General features: G+C 41.1%; 1 long non-coding RNA gene across 1 annotated transcript in view; it reads left to right on the plus strand.

Moving 5' to 3' along the window:
* Nucleotides 1-26,555, plus strand: part of LOC140484761 (uncharacterized) — a 53,466-nt gene that overhangs the window by 478 nt on the left and 26,433 nt on the right. The window contains exon 2 of the long non-coding RNA XR_011962321.1: nt 14,276-14,347. This is a non-coding gene — a long non-coding RNA (uncharacterized lncRNA). The remainder of the gene's footprint in view (nt 1-14,275; nt 14,348-26,555) is intronic.

The following is a 26,555-nucleotide window of genomic DNA, read 5'->3' on the forward strand; positions in this document are numbered from 1 at the left end:
TGGGTAGGCATGTATTGTTAAGGTGGGGTGGTACCAAGTGGAAAAGTAAAATGGTGTGAGATAGGTCAGGGCAAGGCTTGTGTTAGGCTGAGTAGGGATGTGTGTGTTGGTTTCAGGTCCAATGGGAGTGTGTTGGGTGGGTGCACTCTTGTGGGTTTGATTCAGTTAATGGTTTGGGTTCACTTTGGGATTATGATCAGTTGGGCAGGCTATGTGTGGGTTGGGTGGGATGGAGTATAAAAACCAAAAGAACCATGGATGCTGTAAATCAGAAACACCAGAAATTGCTGGAAAAACTCAGCAGGTCCAGCAGCATCTGTGGAGAGAAATCAAAGTTTTGGGTCCAGTCTTCATCTTCAGAAATGAGATGAAATACGTTGGGTTAGGTGGAGTGTATTTTTTGGGATGGCTTGGGTGGGCAGAGCTGGGTTGTTTCAGATTGAGTTCAGTTGTTTTTTTTTTAATTTGAGCACAGCAGGGGACAAAGCAGGGTTTGCAATGGAAGCTCTGTAACTGCGTAGCAACAAACTGGACAGAAGAATGGAGTTCGGTTAATACTGACAACATTCTGACACTATCAAAAATCAGCAATGGTACAGTTATGACTCTGGGTCAGAAAGTGGTGTGTTGAAGTCCAACTCCTAAAACTGTTACACTTAAATCTAGCCTGACATTTCAAGTAATAGATGTAGGTTTGCTCGCTGAACTGGAAGCTTCATTTTCAGACATTTCATCACCATACTAGGTAACATCTTAAATGAGCCTCCAAATGAAACACTGGTGGTGTAGCCCACTTTCTATTTATATGTTTGAGTTTCTTTGGGATGGTGATCCCATAGGAAATGATGTCCCAATCAGAAATGACATCACCAACCCAAGGGAACTCAAACACATAAATAGAAAGCGGGCTACACCACCAGTGCTTTATTCGGAAGCTCACTGATAACAAGCAAAACTAATTTCATCTACAAAATACCTTGCAAGAACTGTAACAAACACTTCGTTGGACAACTGTCAGAAAACTAGCCACCAGGATGCACAAACATCAACTAGCCACAAAACAACATGACTCACTCTCACTAGTAGCCTTATATACAGATGAGGAAGCACATCACTTCGACTGGGGCAACATATCCATTCTAGCACAAGCCAAACAGAGACACGCACAAGAATTCCAAGAAGCATGGCATTCCAAATGGAACTCTATCAACAAACACATTGACTTGGATCCCATTTACCACCCCTTGAGAAAAAGAACAGTAAATAGCATTGCCACAAGAAATGATGTCACCACAGAAAATGACATCACCAACCCAAGGAAACTCAAACATATCAATAGAAAGCAGGCTACACCACCAGTGCTTCATCCAGAAACTTACTGAAGATGTTACCTAGTATGGTGATGAAATGTCTGAAAACAAACGTATCAGCTCAACAAGCAAACCTATATTCAGAACCTCAACCTGAGCTACAAATCCTCTCAAAACTCACTAATTTCAGGTAATGTGTATTTATATTATTCTTTGAAAAGATCTGATATCACTGTCAAGGCCAACATTTATTGTCCTTTATTAATTTCGTTTTGGGAAGGTGATGGTAAGCAACCTTGTTGAACTTCTGCAGTCCATATAGGTGGATCCACAATGCTGTTAGACAGGGGGTTCCAGGAATTTTACCCAATTACTTTGAAGTAATGATATATAGTTCTAAATCAAGGTAATGTAGCTAAGAGCAAAATTTTAGATGGTGCTTTTTCCCATATGTCAACTTGCATTGCCCTTAGAGAAGTCAGTTAGTTCAGTTGGCTGGACAGCTTGTTTGTGAAGCAGCATGGCTCAAGTAACATGCATTCATTTCCTGAATTGGCTGAGGTTACCATGAAGGCCCCACCTTGTTAATTGTTAACCATGCCCCATGCCTGAGGTATGGTGATCCTTGGGTTAAACTCATCACCAGTTGCCTCTCTTCATGAAAGAACAGCCCTATGGTTCTCCAGGACTATGGAAATTTGTGGGTTTACAAGTTGTTGCTGATTGGTTTCAGGGTTTCTTTTAAATATCAGACTCACCAATGCCACTGTGCATCATAGGTGAGGGGATTGAATGTTCAAGGTGGTGTATGGGTGACAATCAAGCTGGTTGCTTTGTCATATGTGATGTCAGGCTTCTTGAGATATATTAGAGCTGCACTCATCTATTGGAGACTATTCCATCACATTCCTGACTTGTGTCCTGTAGATATTGGACAGGCTGTGTTGACAGGCAGGAGGTGAAATACTTGCCACAGAAATCCCATCTGAGGTAGTGCTGCACTGTTAGGAGATCTGTCTTTATAATGATACGTTAATATTGTATCCCGGTCTGACCTCCCAGGTTGACATATAAAATCCATGACCCTAATTTGAAGATGAGTCGGGGAGTAATCCTTCAAATCCTGACCAATATTTATCCCTCCGTCAAAATCAAAAAAAACTATTTTATATGATCATACCATTGCTGTTTGTGAGAGTTTGCTGTTTACAGATTGGCCAGTGTTTCCTTCATTATGACAATGACCATGCTTCTAGAGCACTTCAATATCTCCAGAGAACTTTGAGGCATCCTGAGATCTTGAGGCGCAATATAAATGCAAGTTTTTGATCTATTTATCATTGTACTCAGTAATTTTCCTTCAAAAGGCCAATCAATCTGTTGTGATTTGAATAACAAATTTCCAAAAATGTCATTTGTCAGTTTCACAGCTGGGTGCAAAGTATTAGCAGCTCTGGGAGCACTTTTCACCCAGCTGTGACTCTGAGACAGCATAGGAGGGCCGGAACTTAAAAAAACGTTTGGTAAAAAAGTAGTCAGAGGGCAACTTCAGCTGCTATTTCCAATACCAAGTGAGAATTCAGAATGTGAAAATAGAGTTCTTCCCATAATAAAAGGAAAATACTAAATGCTCAAGATCAGAAGTAAAATAAACATGCTGGAGAAACTCAGCAGGTCTGGCAGCATTTGTGGAGAGAGTAACAGTGTTAACATTTCGAGTCTGGGTTTGCAACCTTGTAATGGAAAACTTTGAGATGTCTTTCTGCACAAGGGACTTTATAGCAATGCTTGTTCTTGATTCTTCAGTTTTAAAGTCACTTCTACCACCTCCCAATTAGCGTTTGCATCTTTTAAACTCTGTAAATAATCCTTAATCAAATATCTACTGAAGGTGAGGGGCAACATATATGGTAAATTACTTCATTGATGAAATTACCAGTCATTATGTCACATTGTGCTCCTACGAGACATTTTAACATATTAAAGACACTATTTTAACCACACTTTTTTGTGCTATATACATTGGTGATTATTTATTTCCTGTATCCTTGAAAATCTATATTGTCCTTATTATTGAAAAAGTTAAAAGTTTATTTTTTTAAAAATACAAAACTGGCCCCAATTCTTTTCCCCTCTCACTCACATGTCCTTTATTTTTCAACACAAAACAGATCCTCATTATGTTGCAGTTGCTCTTTTACATTAGTTGTTAGGCCAATTAATCCAGTTTTGAGTTATGGCAGCTTTTCATCAGTTGGAGTTATAGACAGTTGTCTGCATTCACACAATTATCAACATATCTGTGGAGCAAACTGACATGTTGTGATTTTGGCAGATGACAAGTTACTGCTTAAACAGAATTCAACTTGCCTTCATTATTTAGTAAATAAATAAATCACTTTGTGTAGCTATAGGTCAAAAAGTCCAAGGTCTGATACTCTAGCTTTCAAGATGAATGATTGAAACAACCCTGACTATATTGATGCCCATTCTGTTGTTAGTTGATAATTATAATGGATTTTGCATTGTAAATGTGATCTGCGGAAGCAATACAGAAGCCTTGTATTTTTATCATGCCTTTCACAGCCTCAGAACATTGCAAAATATTTTATGACCAATGACGTATATTTGAAATGCAGTTACTGTCATATTATAGAAAGTGCAATATTTGATTTGTGGACAGCAAGATGCTATGGCTGGCATATTCTAGACTGTGACTGATCTGAGTGAGAAAATAAACACAGCAGGGTAAGAGATGTCTCATGAGATGTGTGATGGGGCAATTGTGAGTGAATTCTTGTTAGACATTCTTGTTAGAAACTTAAAAGATTAGCTTGCCACAGTCATTTGTCAGTTTCACAGCTGGGTGCAAAGTATTAGCAGCTCTGGGAGCACTTTTCACCCAGCTGTGACTCTGAGACAGCATAGGAGGGCCGGAACTTAAAAAAAGTTTGGTAAAAAAATAGTCAGAGGGCAACTTCAGCTGCTATTTCCAATGCCAAGTGAGAATTCAGAATGTGAAAATAGAGTTCTTCCCATAATAAAAGGAAAATACTAAATGCTCAAGATCAGAAGTAAAATAAACATGCTGGAGAAACTCAGCAGGTCTGGCAGCATTTGTGGAGAGAGTAACAGCGTTAACATTTCGACTCTGATATGGCTTCTTCAGACCTCTTCCCTTGTTTCCCATGTTTTGCTAAACTTTAATAGAGGCAGTCATAATTGTACAGGGTCATACAGCATGGAAATAGACCTTCCAGACCAACTCATCTGTGTGGACCAGACATCCCAATCTGACCTCGTCTCATTTGCCAGCATTTGGCCCATATCCCTCTGAACTTTTCCGATTCATGCACCCATCCAGATGCCTTTTAAATGTCATAATTGTATCCACCTCTACCATTTCCTCTGGCAACTCATTTCATGCACACGCTACCTTCTGTGAGAAAAAGTTACCCCAACATCTCTATGACTCAGGTTCCCTCTCACCTTAAACCTCTGCCCTCCAGTTTTGTACTTACCCACCTGCGGAAAAAGACATTGGTTATTCACCCTATCCATGCCTCTCATGATATTATAAACGTCTATAAGGTCACCCCTCAGTTTCCGATACTCCAGGGAAAAAAGCCCAGCCTATTCAGCCTTTCCCTATAACTCAAACCCTCCAGTTTTGGCAACATCCTTGTAAATCTTGTCTGTACCCTCTCAAGTTTAACAAAATTCTTCCTACTGAAGTGTCACCAAACTTGTACATAGTATTCTGGAAGACTCCTGTACAAACGCAACATGACGTCCCAATCCCTATACTCAATGTTCTGACCAATGAAGGCATGCATACTAAATGCCTTCTTTGCCACCCTGGTACAAACAATGACTGCAGATGCTGGAAACCAGATTCTGGATTAGTGGTGCTGGAAGAGCATAGCAGTTTAGGCAATGTCCAAGGAGCTTCGAAATCGATGTTTCGGGCAAAAGCCCTTCATCAGGAATAAAGGCAGTGAGCCTGAAGTGTGGAGAGATAAGCTAGAGGGGGGGGGGGGGGGGGGGGAGAAAGTAGCAGAGAGTACAATGGGTGAGTGGGGGAGGGAATGAAGGTGATAGGTCAGGGAGGAGAGGGTGGAGTGGATAGGTGGAAAAGGAAATAGGCAGGTAGGACAAGTCCGGACAAGTCATGGGGACAGTGCTGAGCTGGAAGTTTAGAACTAGGGTGAGGTGGGGGACGGGGAAATGAGGAAACTGTTGAAGTCCACAATGATGCCCTGGGGTTGAAATGTTCCGAGGCGGAAGATGAGGCGTTCTTCCTCCAGGTGTCTGGTGGTGAGGAAGCGGTGGTGAAGGAGGCCCAGGACCTCCATGTCCTCGGCAGAGTGGGAGGGGGAGTTGAAATGTTGGGCCACGGGGCGGTGTGGTTGATTGGTGCGGGTGTCCCGGAGATGTTCCTTAAAGCGCTCTGCTAGGAGGTGCCCAGTCTTCCCAGCATAGAGGAGACTGCATCGGGAGCAATGGATACAATAAATGATATTAGTGGCCCACCTCACCCTAGTTCTAAACTTCCAGCTCAGCACTGTCCCCATGACCTGTCCGGACTTGTCCTACCTGCCTGGACTTGTCCTACCTGCCTATCTCCTTTTCCAACTATCCACTCCACCCTCTTCTCCCTGACTTATCACCTTCATCCCCTCCCCCACTCACCCATTGTAGTCTATGCTACTTTCTCCCCACCCCCACCCTCCTCTAGCTTATCTCTCCACACTTCAGGCTCACTGCCTTTATTCCTGATGAAGGGCTTTTGCCCGAAACGTCGATTTCGAAGCTCCTTGGATGCTGCCTGAACTGCTGTGCTCTTCCAGCACCACTAATCCAGAATTCTTTGCCACCCTGTCTACCTGTGACTCCACTTTCAAAGAACTGTACACCTGTCATGTTCTTTTACAATCACCTTAAATGTGTGACCTCTAACTAGTAACCCAACAGCTCCTGAAAAATAACTAGGCAAATGTAAGGACTGCAGATGCTGGAAAACAGAGTTTAGATCAGAGTGGTGCTGGAAAAGCACAGCAGGTCAGGCAGCATCAGAGGAGCAGGAAAATTGACATTTCAGGCAAAAGCCCTTCATCAGGAATGGAGGCAGGGAGCCTCCAGGGTGGAGAGATAAATGGGAGGGGGGTGCTGGGGGGAAAGTAGCAAAGAGTAGAATAGGTGAATGGAGGGGGTGGGGATAGAGGTGATAGGTCAGAGAGGAGGGTGGAGCGGATAGATGGGAAGGGAAATTGGCAGGTAGGACAGGTCATGAAGACAGTGCTGAGCTGGAAGGTTGGAGCTGCAGTGAGATGGGGGGAAATTTCAACCTATAAGCTCAGGTCGATTCAGCCTACTAAGACAGATGTAAAATATCCCATTTTGTGGCTGCTATTCCAAAACAGGGCAGATGACCTTGGACTTTGTCCAAGAAAGGTCAAAAGTCACACAACACCAGGTCACAGTCCAGCAAGTCTATTTGAAATCACAAGACTTCGAAGTGCAGAAAGTCGAAGAAAACAGATCCTTGGAGATTCTAGCTTGTTTGTTTGAAAATGCTTATCCTTTCCCTTCATCTATCTAAGTCAGGCAAAGCCAAAGTGCAAATACAATTTTCAACACTGTCCAACTTAATCTTCTAAACAAATCTTGATTCTCAATTTGCTAATACATTTGTGTTGATGTATGTAACTTTTTTATTTCAAATTATGGATTCGGTTAATCACCTTCATTCCCCCTTTATGGTTATCTTACTGGCAAATCAAACATGTCAGTAATTTTACTTGAGGATTTGCTGCTGACTTTACTCTGTCATTGGTTCTGATAATTCTTCTTTGGAAGACAAAAGGAACAGTTGAAATAGTACTTTTGAACTTGTGTTATTTCAGCATTGTCCATCAAATTTGCATCTGTTGTTACAGTTTGTTCACCAGTCTGCATTGGCACGTGAACAATTTCAGTTAAAATTGATCAGTGAAATTAAGTGGGTTGTACTGCTCATTCTTTTTCTCCTCTCCACCTACTCGCAAATTTTTCTGCTTTCTGTCATCTGAATTTCCTTCAGTAATAATTGAACTGATTTCCAGGCCTGATAATCCTGTGTCATCACTGGTTTCACAATGAGATCGCTGAACATCCTGACTGAGGCCCTCTGTACACCTGCCAATCCCTAAAAGTCCTTGCCAGGTCATCTTCCTGAAGGGAAGCTGAAATAGCTCGTCTTCTATCATAGCTGATAATGTGTTGCTGGAAAAGCGCAGCAGGTCAGACAGCATCCAAGGTGCAGGAGAATCGACGTTTCGGGCATGAGCCCTTCAGGAATCTATCATTCACTATTAAGTCATCTCTGATTGTGAAATGCTATTAATACTCAAAGTATGGGTTCTTGGCTGACTCACTAGACTTTTCGTCTGGCCATCTTTCAACACAATACCTGTGAATGCTGTTTTATTTTCTGTTTCTACAATTGTGGTATTTGATCTGATTAAGACAGTGACACTTAGTATCACCTGGTATTAAGCTTAAAATAAACTAAATGTCCATTGATGGAGAGGATCTGTCAAACTCTAGTAAATTGAATCACAAGTTTCTCCAAGTAATGCATTGGTTATCTTTTCTCACCACATTAACATCTTTGTATGAATAGCCATTTATTGCTGTATAACTTTGAAAGTGACCTATTATTTTACAGATTATAATCCAAGCTGATGTTATGAATGGCCAAGTCAGATCCCAGAACTAAATCTGGCTTGGTGAATTTTTAATTTGGCAATCTTTCACTGAAGTATAAGTCCACAAGTCTACACATTTGTATAATAAACTTATATCTTATTGTTAACACTAAAGAAAGAAAAATTGTTTGGTTTATTTTATTCCATATAAATATATAACAGTTTGAAAGGTTTCAAAACATGTCGTGAAACAAAAACCCATTTGCTCCCCAACGCTGAATACTTTTAAGAAATAAATAGATTTCTCAAGGGTAATGATATCAATGGATATGGGTGGGAGTGGGAGTATGCTTTTGAAATAGACAATCAGTCAGGATAATGTTGAGTCGCAGTATGGGCATGATGGCTGAAGGGCCTTTTCATGTTTATTTTCTGTGTTTCCAAAAGCTTTTTAGTTCAATGGTATCTCAAAGCTGCTTTAACATTTTTCCCAAGTAGATTCTTACAATTTCAATATCACAATGTTGATTTATTTTCCTTCTCTTAAAGCATACAATTCCATAAAATAGTGATGCTGTATCTAAATACTGGTAAGTAGTGTTTCCCTGTAAACTTGCTGTCAAAATGAAGTTCTCCCACCTTTTGCAGGCATAATGATGTGACCACTTTTCTATGGCAAAATGGACAGTTTCCTGCCTTCAAGGCGGAATAAACAATGCTTGTTTTTTTGCCAAATCTTCTCCAAATCAAGCCTGTAGTGAGGTTTTCAATTAAAGATTTCTTGCAGTTATCACAACCTTAATAAACTTCTTACAATCTTCTGTTATACTCTGCTGCATCTTTAATTTGATCCTTTGTCAGCTGAATTCCAATTTGAGATTGCGGTGTCTTGCCACCAATCGTCTTTGCTTGACTGGGTCTCAGGGTCTATTGGTTTAGAGTGCTAGAGGAAAACCAATAGTGAGTCTTAACAAGAAAAGGCTCTTGGCTTGAAGATGTAGTGGATTGCATCATTAGAACAGGTGGTGCTCAATGCAGTCTCCAATGTTAACTGTTTCTAAACCATTTCCTTCTACAATAATCACAAAGATGATTTAGGCTTCTTTGCCTCACTGGCAGCTGTCAGGTGTGTCCTGCAGGAAAGTGAGGGAGAACAGAAGGGAGGAGGAGTAATCCTGCTCCTTCTGGCTCCATGTAAAGGGAAGGGTGAGGAAAACAGCATTTACATTTTGTTTTAGGCCTCCAAAGGACTGCTGTCATGAACCATAATCCAGAACAGAGCTCCAGAATTACATGTTTCCAGTAAGATCATCAAATAAGCATCAGGCCCCTTACGTGTATACCCAAATCCTACATAGCTCCAACACATACTGACTGTTACAGGTATCCAGTTCTGGAGTGTCAATCTATACTTAAGCCCTCAACTGACTTTTCTTCATGTATGGAAAGACATAGCACAGGTCTGGTGATAGTTGCTGACAGAGGGAACTTCACGTGAATCAAAATATACATGAACTGTTCAGACAGGGTCATCTGATCATTGTCAAGTTTGGAACAAAGTCTGATTTTTCATGTTCCCCAGACCAAAGGGACTGTGGTCAATTATTAATTCCATTTAATTGTTCCAACCCGTATAAGAATAAGAAATATCACAGTTTGAGATCAGCTGTTATTCTTCTTTGCATTGTGCCTGGTGTTGCGTCGATAGACCAAGTTATCTGGGGGCTGGGATTTGGAAAGTTGATGTTGAATGCATGAAACTAAGGATCTGTGGAGAACCTTGTTTTATTCAAAGACCATATAAACTATCTTTATATTCCTTGGATTGGTATATAGGGCTACAATTGTATCAGTAAAATAAAGAACTACATCTTTACAAAATCCAAATGCATAATCCAGTGGCACAGTGGTTAGCAATGCTGCCTCACAGCGCCAGAGACCTGGGTTCAATTTTCAGCTCGGGCAACTGTCTGTGTGGAGTTTGAACATTCTCCCCGTGTCTGTGTGGGTTTTCTCCAGGTGCTCCGGTTTCCTCCCACAGTCCAAAAATGTGCAGGTCAGGTGAATTGGCCATACTAAATTGCCCGTAGTGTTAGGGAAATGGGTAAATGTAGGGAGAATGGGTCTGGGTGCATTGCTCTTCGCAGGGTCGGTGTGGACTTGTTGGGCCAAAGAGCCTGTTTCTATACTGTAAGTAATCTAATCTAATTTTATGATTCAAATGTCACATAATTCATCCCATTTTATTAGAAATCAATTTTCCAATAAAACTGCTAAAAGAGCAGTAATTGCCAGAGGTATGTCCATCAACCAGTTGTGTTGAATACATGTATATTTAAGGAATTTTTTTTTAAAAAGTGGAATTTTTTTTAACTACTTGGATATAGTCTGGATTAAAATGGGCCTCCTCATCTGATTTATTGGAAGTGAAGCGAACCATTTTAAGTGCCGAGTGGTTTACCTGCTTTTTACAGGAAATCCAGCAACTTTGAAAGCTTTGCTTAGCTGTTTCACTAAAGAGATCAAAGCTGGAGTTTATTGCCTTAATTAGTGAAAGAAAATCTGATTTTGAGAAGACTAGTGGCCTCTGTACTGATGGCTGCCTAGCAACCCTCTCTGGAGTTCTGTTCTGTCGACCCAGGAGTCAGGAAAGCAGTTGGGTAGTTGTATGTTTCTGAAAAGCTGGACTGTGACCATGTTTTGAGAGACTTGCATCCAAGTTGGTTGGAATCATAACTGGGCATTTATCATTAATCTATTGCTGTCAGCAATTCCGCTTCATTGAAAGCAAAGCATGGATGGGAGAAGTCTTCGCAGTCATTTCCAGATCCTTGGTCCTTTGAGGTTGTTTTCCCTTTTCCTTTTTTTAAAAGAACATTGCATCTGCAGAGATTTGCCTTTTTGAGTTGAGTGAATATGTCTGTGTGTTGAATAAAGGACACGTAATTTTGATTCCCGATCATAGTTTTTACATTAAGAACAAGTTTTGTTCATATTAAATGGCTTGTTTTGAGTTTGTTAAAGCAACCAGATGGATGTTTATTTTTGAAAGTAGTACTTAAGAGGAACAATATCCATTTTGGTAATTGAATCAACGTATTAACACTAATGGTGTAACTGGTGGAGTAGTGGGGCTTGATTATTAGCATTTTCCTCCTATTGCATTTGTAACACAGCATCCTGTAGTAACATTGCCTAGCATACAAAATTGATTTTAGAAACTGAATCAAAGAAGCAGTGAAACCTGAGTAAATAAAGCAGCCTGTGATGAACTGAAATGAAAGATAAATTTTACTGAAAAAAGCAGTTTGGTAAAACAGACATCGAAACTGTAAGAATATAAGAACATTAGTATTGTTTGATATCTTGGTGATTACCTATTTTGCAAATTGGAATTGAAAGTTTTTGAATAATAAGATGTTTTCAATAAATCAGTCACTGTGTAGTGTATAATACTATATTGAAGCTTTAGATTAGAACAGGATTCATCTGATACTGTGGTGAACATCATAGCCCAGATATTACTGCTGATAATAATGTGCAAAGCTTCATAATTACTTTTGAAATTACTTTTGAAATGTCTGTCTCTGCTATTTTTGCAAAGTAGTTAAGTTTTTAAAGCTGATATCACAGTAACTTTGAGTTATATTTATATTTTTCTAATTCTCCTCAGTATATATAATTATTCTGTCTGTATAATGTTATGTTGGGAGCTGCAGTTTATAATTCTTTTCCACTTCCAACCTGATCAGCATTCCATCCCTGCAAAGCAAAGACTTGAAGCCAGCAGAGGCAAAGAGAAAATTTCATTCAACAACAGCAACAAAATTGCACCTGACACATTTTGGATGATTTGGCATTTACTAATATGATCTGGCAAAGCTACGATGGAAAATCTAGCTCTAAGTGCATTGTTAGCAATTAAACAATAATTAAATTCTGGTATCTCAGCCCTGTCTTACCTAACACCAGAGCTTGTGTTTACGTCTAAGTTGGCACTGGCACAAACCCCAATCTGTGTCACTGTCTGCGTCTGTTGTAAATGAGGTTCTGCAATGAAACAAACAGTTCTGTGATTTCCAGGATGCAATCAGTGATACAGGAAGTTATTTGAGACCCAGCGACAGGCATAAAGACCACAAGTTGTGAAGTTGCAAATGCATTGCAACTGGTTGTGGTAACATCATCTCGTAAAATCTTGCTGGGACTCTGCCCAGTACCACAACTAAAACCAAATACAGGAAACCTTTTAAATTTTAAATTGATCTGTTGAAACAGTGCCTGATTCCTTATTAGATGTCTGTCTCGTCACCAGTACACATTTTTCATGTAGGCGTCCTGACAGTGAATGTATAAGTTGTCCTGTTCCTGCATGTAATATGGTAACTTTTTCACCCAAGGAGTGGTTACAATGTAGACCTCAGTACATAGGTTTGGGGGTGCCAGGGACTGATTGAGGCAATTGGTATAGGTTCATTTCAGGAGAAGTTAAATAAACATAAAGGGGAGAGAATCAGGATCTGCTGATGGGGAGAAATTCAGAGGGGTGAAGAGAAGGCTTATGTGGAGAATAAATAGTCATATTGCCTCGAAGTTTCATTGTCTGTTTCAGGTTGATCTGGTTTGCTGAACAGCCTGCATGTTGTGTATTGTTATGGGTAAATCTCCAAGAATTGATGACATTCCACTGGGAAAAAAATCAACTACAGATGGACTACCACAGTTCAGAAACTCTGTCGCTTCTGCTAATTCTGGAATATTGGCATTGTCCCTAAAGATTGAAATATGCTTCCATAACTCACTTTTACCAATGGAATGGAAGCAAGTTAATCTGTGACAGACATTGTGGTATTTTAATTTTTCTCCAGAACATCAAGTCTTACAGGGATTATTCTCAACAGGATTGTCACTCACCTGACAGACTCGATGTACCTGAAATCAAAAGTGGCTTTTGTGCTGGCAGAGGAATGATTGCTGTGATATTTGCAGTGTGCCATCCTGATGCAATGATGTCCCCTCAGATGCTTTTCCTGTCATCACAATCCATAATACACATTTTAACTCCATTCAGAAGTCCTGCTATTTTGGGAGGAACCTGTCCAACAGCATGATATTGGATGCAATATCACCTATCCCCAGGCAAAAGCAAGTTCAGTGTTCAGCAGGCTCACTCAGAGACTTTCCAGCATTGGAGTTTGTTTTGAGACTAATTCGATATCTGCCAAACAGTGATTCACAAAACATCTCTCTATGGTATAGACACTTATTGGCATTTAACAAAGCAACAAAATGCAATCCACCTTCACAGCTTCAGATTGGCAACATGAGGCAAAATTCCAAACACTTCGGTACTTATAAGGTCGAAATACCTGGTAGTTAGAGCATTCTCGTCAGAGCTCAGCCTTACTGTGTGCATTTTGGTTTGCTTGAAGGATCCCAGCATACCAAATTCAGTACTCCACATTTAGCAGAGCACAGAAACACACAGCATAAGATGTCCCAATCTTAGAAATAAAGATATTCTGAAAGCCACTGCCAAATCTTATAATTTGAACCCTGCCACATGGAATAGAACAATCCTGAATAGTTCTAAATGAAGATGTGTCATCAGGTAATGAGTTGAAGAGTCTAGAGTTGGATCCCTACAAATCTTGTGGCACATGGGCTAAGTGGTTAGCATTTCTGCCTCACAGCACCAGGGACCTGGGTTCAGTTCCACCCTCAGGCGACTGTCTTCATGGAGTTTGTACATTCTCCTTATGTCTGCATGGGATTCCTCTAGGTGCTCCAGTTTCTTCCTACAGTCCAAAGATGTGGAGGTTAGGTGGATTGACCGTGCTAAATTTCCTCATAGTGTCAGAGACGTGCAGGATAGGTAGATTAGCCATGGGAAATGCAGGGTTTCAGGGATATGGTAGCGGGGTGGGTCTGGGTGGGATGCTGTTGGGAGGATTAGTGTGGACTCGATGGCCAAATGGCTTACTTCCACACTGTAGGGATTCTAAGTCAAAGGAAGCTGGTGTAAAGCCAGTGCTGTCAGCCAACTCTTCAACTGTGTTATATTTGCAATCGATCTGCAAAGCAAGATTTAGTTCAACATCAGAACTGAGATTACACCAACCTCTATGGTGAACAATTGGTTTCCTTGCTGAATGTTCAATGAAGCCATGGAAGGATTCAACATCAAACATTGCTGTGTTTGGTAAACAGGATTACATTGTTCACACTTGCTTTATACCTGATCCTCACTGGCTTCTTGTTGTGACTATTTAACAGGGAGAGGCTGACCATGCAGAGAAGAACATTATTGGACTCCAGTGGGCAATATACAACGGTGTCATTCAAGAGGTAATGTTATTTCATCTCTCATGGTGCCTGCCTTGTGCATTGTTCCAAATATCACTATAATGGGAAGAAGCAGCAAGATGAGGTGAGAGTCTCCTTCCAAATCAAGAAAAAAACTGGAGATTTCCTGGGACCCCAAAGGGAATCTTGGGCCCTGGGCTTCCTTCCACCAATTAGGTTGAACCTTTCATCTTTCCCTTCATGATGTTCTGTATCTTTATTGCTTTTATTGTGATATTATTTGAGTTTGTAGCTTTTATTTATTCTTGCTTATATCTAATAATTAGCAATATCCTTGGTATTGTTGTCTCAATATGCTAATTATGACTGACTTCAGTGACCAAAGAATTACTTGTCCTTAAATCACCTTGCAGAAAATACACCCTGATCATTATTCCTCGATTGGGAATGTCATCACAGTTCTCAATGGCTGTCACCAAACACCAGAGAAATAAAAGAAAATGGCATTAAGTTGATTATGTTTTAATGTCAATGTAACTCAAACTACAAATCATGGGTTCATCCTTAGATAATTAATTCCATTGGATTTATCATTGAACTTATGTTAGTGAAATATCATTAGTTTTTATGATTTATGGCGAGCTTTCACGAAGATAATTCTTTGCAATCAGTTTATGACATTCATTATTCAATGGAAAATACACGTCATTTTACTTGACAATCAACTAATCGTTTTAATAATCTGTCAATCACTATCAAACTAGTGTTTCACAGCAAATATTATCACATCAAAACAGAGACTGACAAGCATTGAATTCCTTCTCACACAGTTAGTGAATATAAAAGAGACCCAAACTGAGTGCAATTGCCATATATGTTAGGATAGTTCTTATGTACAGTATAGGAAAGTAAAAAGAATTGTTGTATTATAGAATGTCCAAAAGTGCTGCAAAGAACTACCTTTGAAATGCAGTCTTTGGTATTTTGTGGACAGGTTAAATACGTAAAATTGTTTCAGTCTTAGCACAGTAAAGGGCTGTTCCCTTATTACTGAGAAGCGAATGGTGGTATTTGAACCTGAAGGTCACCATGCCTCAGGCAAGGGGAGAAATTGAGAAGGACAACTTTTCGTAATAACTTCAGCTGGTGTAGGAGTTGAACCTGCTTTTTTGGTGTCACTGTGCAATGCAAACCAGCATCCAGCCACCCACTCCTTTTATGAGCAAGTTTGACAGCAGTTATGCACTAAAGGTCCAAAAAAGGCAACAAGATGATTAGCCTGTTAATGTAATTTGAGTCACCATGGATGCGAAGCATTAAAGCTGCCAGATGTGCTGAGTTTCTCCAGCACTTTGTGTTTTTATATCAGATTCCTAGGTGCAATATTTTGCTTTTACTTTAATGCTCTAGGTTTTTGGAAGAATGTTGCTCGGATTTCCCGGCAGTTCTTGAAATAAACAAACATAAAAACAATTGGTCAATGTCACCTTCAAAGGGTAGCACACCTTACAATCAAGGTTATTGGCTACGTCCTTCCTGTTACAGCCTGAGCACATCCCAGTAAATACGTTTGGACAAATGAAGCTATGGAAATAACTGCATCAGTTTCAGAGCCCTGACAATTCATAGCTAAACATCCATGCGTGCAGTCAGTTTACAGATTTTAACTTGGAGGATGACGCTGCTGTTAAGCGGTGGAACACGCACGTACGCGTAGAAACAGCGTCGCAATGCTCCATTACTGTCACCCGACAGGGAATGAGGTGCCTGTGTCAAAGATGGGCTTTGCTCATATATTCACAACACTGAAACAAGCTCCTCTGGGTTCCCACTAATGAAAAACTACATCAGAACAAAGTCAACCATGGCATCAGTTGACGAGGATCAACGCAGTGAATACTGATTTGTTATCGCTATGGTTTTCAATTAAAACAGTAAACACTCAATACAACAAAGAGTGCCTTGAACGATTAAAAGTTAGGAAGTTCACTTTGTCAGCTGTTCCTCGGATTGGCTCCAGTGGGATGGAATCTCCGTAACCATGGTTGTTGTTTGTGTCAGAGAAAGTCGGATAACCCTCCTGGTAACACCATTATTTGCAGAATAATTTGCTGTGTGTTCATCTCAGGTCATTGTATAATTCAGACTGCTCGCTGAGAAGCCAATCACTATCTGCAGCTCCCTCTGCTGATGTAACCCAAAGATGCACGTTCAAACTCCCGTCAATCAAAGGTGTACCTAGCGTTGCATCAGACGCGCATTAAGAAAGAGACACTTGCAGTGCTGTAACGCTTTTACTGCCACTGACGTTAAAGACAGTGAAACCACACCCAATGAAGTATTATTAGAATTGTATTTACTGTAGTAGTCAAGGAAACACAGCTGCTAATTTGTATTCGGCCAGCTCCCATAAACAGCAATGTGATAGAATAGATAATCCATTTCTTTATGAGGAGTAAACATTGAGGTATAAAGCTGGGTGTCTGTATGCATCAGTCATTGAAGCTACACATGAAATTCAGCAGGCAGTAAAGAAGGCAAGTAGTACTTTGGCCTTCATAGCCACATTCCTGATGAAGGGCTTATGCCCAAAGATTCTCCTGCTCACCTGATGCTGCCTAACCTGCTGTACTTTTCCAGCCCCACACTTTTTGACTCTCTGATCTCCAGCATCTACAGTCCACACATTCTCCTTCATAGTGAGAGGATTTGAATACAGGGCTGAAAATGTGTTGCTTCTTCAGGAAGGGCTCATGCCCGAATTTGAATGCAGCAGGAATGTCTTGCTGCAATCGTACAGGCCTTGGTGAGACAAAACCTGGAATATTGTGTGCGGTTTTGGTCTCCTTATCTGAGGAAGGATATTCTTACATCCAGGGAGCACAAAGGTTACCAGACTGATTAGTGGGATGGCAGACCCTATCTATGAGAGGTTGAATCAGTCGGGATAATATTTGCTGGAGTTGACAAGAATGGAGTGTTGGGGGCATCTCTCTGGGTGATCTCTGGCTAAAGATATGGTGAAAATGCCAGAAAAAAAACTTAAGTTGGATGATCTGCCATGATCATAATGAATGGTGAAGCAGGTTCAAAGGACCAAATTCACTACTCCTCCTATTTTCCATGTTTCGATCTTTTTTATTTCTATGATTTTTTGGGATTTTTTTTACACCTATGAAAGCAGGCAACTGGGGCCTTGGTTTAACATGTCATCTGAAAGACAGCCCCTCAGTGCAATGCTCCCTCATTACTGCACTGGAGTGTCAGGTTACCTTTTTGTGCTCAATGCATCTATGAGTTCAAAATGAAATTTCAAGTTTTATCCATGATGCCAGATTAACAAAACCTGACAAGAACATCACTACAATGTGTTACGTGTAGTCTATTTCCAGAATGACAAAATAAAAGGTGAAGAAATTGTGTTGAACTTCATTAGGCCATTCTTGGAATACTATTTATGGTTCTCCATATTACAGGTAGGATGTAGATTCATTGTAGAAAGTGAAGAAGAAAGCTAAAAAACTGTGATGTCAGAACTGAGTTGTTATACCCTGCAGGAAGGATTGAACAAACTGATCCTCTTTTCCCGAGAAAAGCGAAGGCTAAGGAGGGAAGGAATAGGAGTTTTTAAAATTATGAAGAGACTCACTTTCACTTTATCTATACAGAAAACTCCAGAGGGAATTAACTTCTGGTACACTGTTTTTAAAAATTTCATATAAGTAAATAATAACAAGGAAAGAAACTCTGACCTCAAAACATTATTAAAGCTAGGACCAAATTACTGGAGGTGCTGAAATCTTAATCTGAACTATCAAAATCCTTTCTCCACCAGCACTTCACCTTCCCCAACCCCCTTCCCCAACTCCACTATTACATAAATGCTGGCCCCTTTACACCACTTCTGATGATGAATTATCTTGACTCGGAACATTAGCTTGCTTTCGCTCTGTGGATGCTGTCTGGCCTGCTGTGATCTCCTGCATTTGGTGTTTTCAGTATTATTAAAGCAACTCCACTGCAATTAGAAGAATCAGTCAGTGCCATCATGAGTACGTATCCTCAGCTACACATCAGCTCCTGTTTAAAGTTTTTATGGAGAAGGATAGAAATGAGATCTGGATTCAATTTGTTATGTGTCTGGGATGTTGTGAAATTTTCCATGAACACATTCAATATTAATACTGATAATAAGGGAAATTCGTATTGACCATGATACTATTTACTTTCATCAAAATTAAATAGGGTCGATATTGAAAACTTATTTCAACTTGTGAGGGAAATCACAACGATTGGCCATTACCGTAAGAAAACCACGCACTAAAGAATTCTAAATAATCTCTTCACCCAGTGTGGTAAGAACTTGCTGTCACAGGGAGCAAAGTAAATAGAATCCATGTTATTAAAGAAAACTTAGATAAATAAATGAGGGAGAAAAGAATGAAAAGAGTTATTGATTGGTTGTGATAAAGAAGAGCTTGAAAAGGTTCATGTGGAGGATAAGCATGGGCATGGAAATGTTGAGTCAAATGACCTTTGTTTCTGTGTTGAGGCAGATTAATGTTTATAAAGGAGTATGATTTGATCTTTCCCACCCAGGGCTGAAGGTGCTGACCCTTGTTAGGATACACTTACATTTCTGCAAGTCAGAGAATCATAGTATGATACAGTATAAATCCCAGAAGCACAAAAACATATTCATTTATCTGTCCTGCCAACTTCAAACATTTATGGAGAAACACCCCATATTGTTCTATTTTTGCAACATTAACCCATTTAGCTTCTATTGCCTCTCCTCATTCATCCTACCGAACCTTAGACTTTTCTGTATTGAATTTCATCTGCTTTCGAGTCATAGAGTCACAAAGCATGGAAATAGACCTGTCAGTCCAACTTGCTGACTAAGTTTCCCAAACTAAACTAGTCCCATTTATCTGTGTTTACCCCATATCCATCTTTCCTATTCATGTACCAGTTCAAATATCTTGTAAGTGTTGTAACTGTACCTGCATCTACCACTTCCTCTGGCAATTCATTCCACATACAAACCAACTTCTGTGTGAAAAGAATGCCTGAGGTCCCTTTTAAATCTTACTCCTCTCATCTTAAAATTATGCCTTCTAGTTTTGAACTTTCCTACACCAGGGAAAAATAACCTTTACTATTCACCTTATCTATGCCCTTCATGATTTTATAAACCTTGATAAGGTCACCTCAACCTCCAACATTCCAGTGAAAAAAGTCCCAGCATCTCCTTTTAGTTCAAACCGTCCAGTCCCGATAACATCCTTGTAAATCTTTTCTGTACCCTTTCCGATTTAATAATATTCTTCCTATAGCAGGTGACCAGAACTGTACACAGTACTGGAAAAAGTGGCCTCACCTACATCCTGTACAACCACAGCTTGCCATCCCAACTCCTATACTCCATGGTCTGAGCAATGAAGCCAAGCTTGCTAAATGCCTTCTTAACCACCCTCTATACATGTGGTGCAACTTCCAAAGAATTATGTACCTGACCCCCTAGGTCTCTCTGTTCGACAACATTTCCCAGGTCTACCATTAATTGTGCTAATCCTGCCATTGTCGTTTTACCAAAATGCAACACCTCGCACTTCTCCAAATTCAACTCCATTGGACACTCACTTGCCCAATTGCTCAAAATCTCTTTGTAATCTTAGGTAACCTTCTTCACTGTCCACTACATCACCAAATTTATTGTCTTCTGCAAACTTACTAACCATGCCTCCTAAATTCTGGTTCAAATTGATTATATAATTGACAGATAAAAGTGGATCCAGAAACAATCCCTGCCGAACACTATTGGCCACAGGTCTCCAGTTCAAAAAACAACCCTCACCACCCCCTGTCTGCTACCATCAAGCCGATTTTGTATCCAACTGGAAAGCTGTCTCTGAATCTCATGTGATCTAACTTTAGTAATCAGTCTATGATACAGAACCTTGTCAAAGGCCTCATACTTATACTGGCTATGAAAGCACAAGACAGCTGCAGTGGGTAGGTGTCCCAATCATTGTGGTTTGATTTCAGTGAAATCTGACCACTGACTTGTCAAGATCGTACGAATAATTTTGGTGGCACAAAGTCTACATGTCAAACAAAAAAACAGAGTATCCTCTCCAAGCCATCTCTAGGTGGTGCAAAGAGCAGAGAAATGCTGATATCATTCTCAATTGATGGGAAGTAGCTGTTTGTCTGGGTGGCATTGCAGGATGTAAGATAAACTACCGACATGTCAAACTTAAACTTGAAAAAAGGATTTATTTTAATTTGAACTGGATGTCTCATGGTTGGAGCATCTCTCTCCTCTCCCACTCTCCCTGCAGCCTCCCAGTCTTACCCCAACCTTTCTGTCACCCACAAAAGAGGCTGGCTTCTGGTACATCTATCCCACTTTGTGTCCAAGCTATCCCCCAGAACCTCACTAGAGAATCCATCGGCATAGAAGATACCTTTAGAAAATATCTCAAATCCACAGAGAGCTGCAATCAAATGGATGAAAAGCAACAAAGCCTGCAGCCATGGTCTGCCATAATTGCTGAAATCTTCAAAGCTGGCAGCTTTTTGCTTACACCAAGACTCCATGCACTCACCTGCGGATTTGGAAAGAAAAAAATAACTCTTTGTTGTGTGTTCACCTATTCCACAAACTTGAATATATCCTCAAGAAATTACGATTTTTAACACTGCTTTCCATGTTTCATGATGTCGGCAAATTAATAAAAAAAGGTGTCCTGTATCACCAAGTACAAGGCCTTCATGTAGAACAAAAGCAAGAGAGATCCTCGGTTCTATACTGCTGTATATGTCCTTCCTGTCCAGATAATGGCCATTCACTTTGTATATGAATACAGACAGTTCATTTATTGAGCATGTGCAACCTGGATGGCCATATTGGGTGGCCGTACAGAGATTTGACCAATCTGGGAATGGTTTAAAAGGGTCAGCTGTTGCCACGGGAGACCAAAGCTGAGAGGACAACTGTGGGGTCCGCAAAGACAGAATCATTTCGGGTGTGTGTTTTCTCCCTACCAGAGGTCATCAAATGTTACTGCATGGTGTGATAGACCTTACCATATGAGACGGTGTATGGTACAGTATTTGGTCAGGAGTTGAGCAAGTTATTGATTAAAGACAGGTTTGGGTTGGCATAGACCTTATCCAGCTTATCCAGCTTATCTGTTACAACTAACCACCTGATGAGGTGGGGGTTAGACCGTGTTACTCATACCTGGGAGCCTGGGAGACGAGTTGGTTGAAGAGTGATGATGTGTATTGTTGAGTGCTGTTGTACGGCAATGACTTTGATATGAGAAGCTTGGCCTCATAGTGAGGTAGAGTATTCTGCAGTTGATTATGGGAGGACAAGCGCAAAGGTCCTTGTGGTCTTGACCTATCATCCCAATGAAATACTGACCAGGTGCCTGAGGAGATTGTTGTGGGTTTTCATGCTGCACTCTTGATGAGTTGCTTCCTGGACAGTGAATGTCAGTGAGATTATTTGTTATTGGAGAATATTTCTAAAAATTTATTCATGAAAAGTGGGCATCACTGGATGGGCCAGCATGTACTGAGTGTTGCCCTTGAGAATGTGGTGGAGTCTTTTTGAACTGCTGCAGTCCATTGATTGATGTAAACTGAGATTTATGTAATATTCTTAAGTATTAATTCTTGTATGTTTGGGTATGAGTTCGTAACCTGTACATTTTCTGTGTCTGAAGTGAATAACTTGTAAGTATTTCTGCAGCCATGGTGATTTCTTTTAAACCAGTTTGAGAGGCCAAGTTTCAAAATTAATAGTCTTTTGTGCACCACTAGTTTCTTTTTAGTCTATCTTCAATTTTCTTGCAAATAGAATTAGGCACAAGGTTTTTTAGAAGCATCTGTAACTTGATTTTTAAGATGAAGGGTAACACCCTTCTTAGAGAAGGAGACTTTTAATTTCAGTTCTACTGTTTTGAGCAGTGCTGTGAAGTACTTGGAATAGAATGACTGCATAATGGCTGCAGGCAGCTCGATGGCTCAGTGGTTAACACTGCTGCCTCACAGCGCCAGGGACTCGAATTCAATTCCCACCTCGGTGACTATCTGTGTGGGGTTTGCACATTCTCCCCGTGTCTGCGTGGGTTTCCTTCGGGTGCTCCGGTTTCCTCCGACAATCAAAAGATGTGCAGGTCAGGTGAATTGGCCAAGCTAAATTGTCCATAGTATTAGGTGCATTAGTCAGGAGTAAATAGAAGATAGGGGAATGAGTTTGAGTGGGTTACTTTTCGGAGAGTTGGTGTGGACTTGTTGGGTCAAAGGGCCTGTTTCCATACATTAGGGAATCAAATCCAATGCTTCTAAGAAGGAATGATATGTAAGTGAACCAGATTACTTTCAAGTAGGGAGTTAGTACTAATCAGGTTGTAAGTTTGCTCGCTGAGCTGGTGGATTTATTCTCAGACGTTTCGTCACCATCATCAGTGAGTCTCTGGTGAGGCATTGATGCTCTGTCCCGCTTACTATTTATCTCTCTCGGTTTGTTGTGGTGGGTGATATCATTCTCAGTTCTATTTCTCAGAGGAAATGGGGTCCAAATCGATATATTTGTTAATGGAGTTCCCGTTTGAATGCCAGACCTCTAAGAATTCCCATGCATGTCTTTGTTTAGCCTGTCCCAGGATGGATGTATTGTCCCAGTCAACCTGGTGTCCTTCTTCACCTGTGTGTATGGATACCAGTGATAGTTGGTCATGACTTTTGGTGGCTCATGTATCCTGGTGGCTAGTCTCCTGCCCGTTTGTCAAAAGAAATGTTTGATGCAGTCCTTACAGGATACTTGGTATATGATGTTCATTCTGCTGGTTGTTGGTACAGGGACCTTGAGATTCACTGAGAGCTGTTTCAGTGTGTTGGTAGGTTTGTGGGCTACCATGATGCCAAGGGGGGGGGGTGTAGTCTGGTCGTCCTGTCTGAGATGTCTTTGATGTATATTAGGGTGGCTAGAGTCTCTGGGTGTGTTGTGTCTTCCCGTTTAGGTCTGTTGTGTAAGAATCAGCGGACTGTGCTTATCGGGTACCTGTTGTTCTTGAATACATTGTGTAGGTGTTTTTCTTCGGCTTCTCGTAGTTCCTGGGTGCTGCAGTGTGTTGTGGCTCATTTAAATAGTGTCCTGATTCGGGTCCCTTTGTGGGTGTTGGGATAATTGCCCCTGTAGTTGAGTATCTGGTCTGTGTGTGTGTGTGTAGCTTTCCTGTAAATGCAGGTCTGCAGCTCTCCATTGGCTCTTGGTTTTACTGTGACATCGAGGAAGGGGAGTCAGTTATTGTTCTCTTTCTCTTTGGTGAATATTATACTGATAAGAATGTTGTTTATGTCTTTGTGGGTTTCTTCTAATGTGTTGCTTTTTGTGATGCCAAAGGTGTCATCCACATAGTGGACCCAAAGCTTGGGCTGGATTGTGTAAAGGGCTGTTCCTTTTAACTTCTGCATAACTGCTTCTGCTATAAGTCCTGATATTGGTAATCCCATAGACATCCCATTGATTTGTTTGCAGATCTTGTCATTGAAGGTGAAGTGGATTGTGAGACACAGGTCTACTAGTTTGAGGATGCTGACCTTGCTGATGGAGTTGGTGCTGTCGGGTATTTGTGTCCTTGGTTTGTCTAACAGGGAGGCCAGTGTTTCTTTGGCCAGGGTGATGTCTAAAGATGTGAATAGGGCCGACACGTCGAAGGAAACCATGACCTCGTCAACCTCTACCTTGGTGTCTTTGATGTTGAGGAATTCCTGGCTCTCCTACAAGGTGTTTCAATAGACAATAGACAGACAATAATAGACAATAGACAATAGATGCAGGAGTAGGCCATTCTGCCCTTCGAGCCTGCACCGCCATTCAATATGATCATGGCTGATCATTCCTAATCAGTATCCTGTTCCAGCCTTATCTCCATACCCCTTGACTCCACTATCTTTAAGAGCTCTATCCAATTCTTTCTTAAAAGAATCCAGAGACTGGGCCTCCACTGCCCTCTGGGGCAGAGCATTCCACACAGCCACCACTCTCTGGGTGAAGAAGTTTCTCCTCATCTCTGTCCTAAATGGTCTACCCCGTATTTTTAAGTTGTGTCCTCTGGTTCTGCACTCCCCCATCAACGGAAATATGTTCCCTCCTGCCAGAGTGTCCAGTCCTTTCATAAGCCTATAAGTTTCAATCAGATCCCCTCTCAGTCTTCTAAACTCAAGGGTATACAAGCCCAGTCGCTTCAGTCTTTCCGTGTAAGGCAATCCTGCCATTCCAGGAATTGACCTCGTGAACCTACGCTGCACTCCCTCAATAGCCAGAATGTCTTTCCTCAAATTTGGAGACCAGAACTGTACACAGTACTCCAGGTGTGGTCTCACCAGGGCCCTGTACAGCTGCAGAAGCACCTCTTTGCTTCTATACTCAATTCCTCTTGTTATGAAGGCCAGCATGCTATTAGCCTTCTTCACGACCTGCTGTACCTGCATGCTTGCCTTCATTGACTGGTGGACAAGAACACCCAGATCTCTCTGAACAGCCCCTTTACCTAATTTGATACCATTGAGGTAGTAATCTGCCTTCCTGTTCTTGCCACCAAAGTGGATAACCAGACATTTATCCACATTAAACTGCATCTGCCATGCATCTGCCCACTCACCTAACTTGTCCAGGTCACCCTGTAATCCCCTAACATCCTCATCACATTTCACCCTACCACCTAGCTTTGTGTCATCAGCAAATTTGCTAATGTTATTGCTGATACCATCTTCTATATCATTTACATATATTGTAAAAAGCTGCGGTCCCAGCACGGATCCCTGCGGTACCCCACTGGTCACTGCCTGCCATTTCGAAATGGAGCCGTTAATCACTACCCTTTGTTTCCTATTAGCCAACCAATTCTCTATCCAATCTAGTACTTTGCCCCCAATCCCGTGCGCCCTAATTTTACTCACTAACCTCTTGTGTGGGACTTTATCAAAAGCTTTCTGAAAGTCCAGGTACACTACATCCACTGGATCTCCCTCATCCATCTTCCGAGTTACATCCTCAAAAAATTCAAGAAGATTAGTCAAGCATGATTTCCCCTTCATAAATCCATGCTGACTCTGTCCTATCCTGTTACTATTATCCAGATGTGCCGTAATTTCATCCTTTATAATAGACTCCAGCATCTTTCCCACCACTGAGGTCAGACTAACTGGTCTATAATTTCAGTTTGTGTAGACTCCTTTGCGAGTCTATGTGTTAGTGTGCCGAGAAGTGAGACTATGGGTCTGAGGGGGGACCCCAGGTTTGTGTACCTTTGGTAATCCGTAGAAACTCGGTGTGTTGGATCCGTGAGGTTTCATTCTTTGGAGGTCTATCTTGTTAATTTTACTTGCTTTGTGTAGTTTCCTCAGGGATGTTGTAATACGGTTTTCTAGCTATGGAGTCAGGTCCATTGCCACCTGTTGGTAGGTGTCAGTATCAGCGAGTAGCATGTTTGCATTTTCAATGTATTGTATTCTGTTCAGGATGACGGTCATGTGCCCTTTGTCTGCCTGTAGGATTACAATATTCTTGTCGAGAGGCCGAGGAAAAACACCTACACAACGTATTCAGGAACAATGTGTATCCGATAAGCGCAGCCCACCAATTCCTGCACAACAGACCTAAATAGGAAAGTGCAACACGCCCAGAAACTCTAACCACACTACCATACATCAAAGACATTTCGGACATGACGACCAAACTACTCCAGCCCCTAGGCATCATTGTAGCCCACAAAACTACCACCACACTGAAACAGCTCCTGATGAATTTAAAGGACCCTATACCAACAGCCAGCAAAACGAACATCATATACAAAATATCCTGCCAGGACTACAATAAACATTTCATTGGACAAACAGGCAGGAAACTAGCCACCTGGATACATGAGCACAAACTAGCCATCAAAAGTCATGACCAACGATCACTGGTATCCATACACACAGGAGAAGAGGGATACCCGTTTGACTGGGATAATACGTCCATCCTGGGACAGGCGAAGCAAAGACACACACAGGAATTGCTAGAGATCTGGCATTCAAGTCGGACCTCCATTAACAAACATATAGATTTGGACCCCATTTACCAACCTCTCAGAAACAGAACCAGAAATGATATCACCCACCACAACAAACCATATCAGATAAATAACAAGCGGGACAGAGCACCAATACCTCACCGGAGGCTCAC

Source organism: Chiloscyllium punctatum, chromosome 13, assembly GCF_047496795.1.
Source record: "Chiloscyllium punctatum isolate Juve2018m chromosome 13, sChiPun1.3, whole genome shotgun sequence".
In the NCBI taxonomy this organism is placed as follows: domain Eukaryota; kingdom Metazoa; phylum Chordata; class Chondrichthyes; order Orectolobiformes; family Hemiscylliidae; genus Chiloscyllium; species Chiloscyllium punctatum.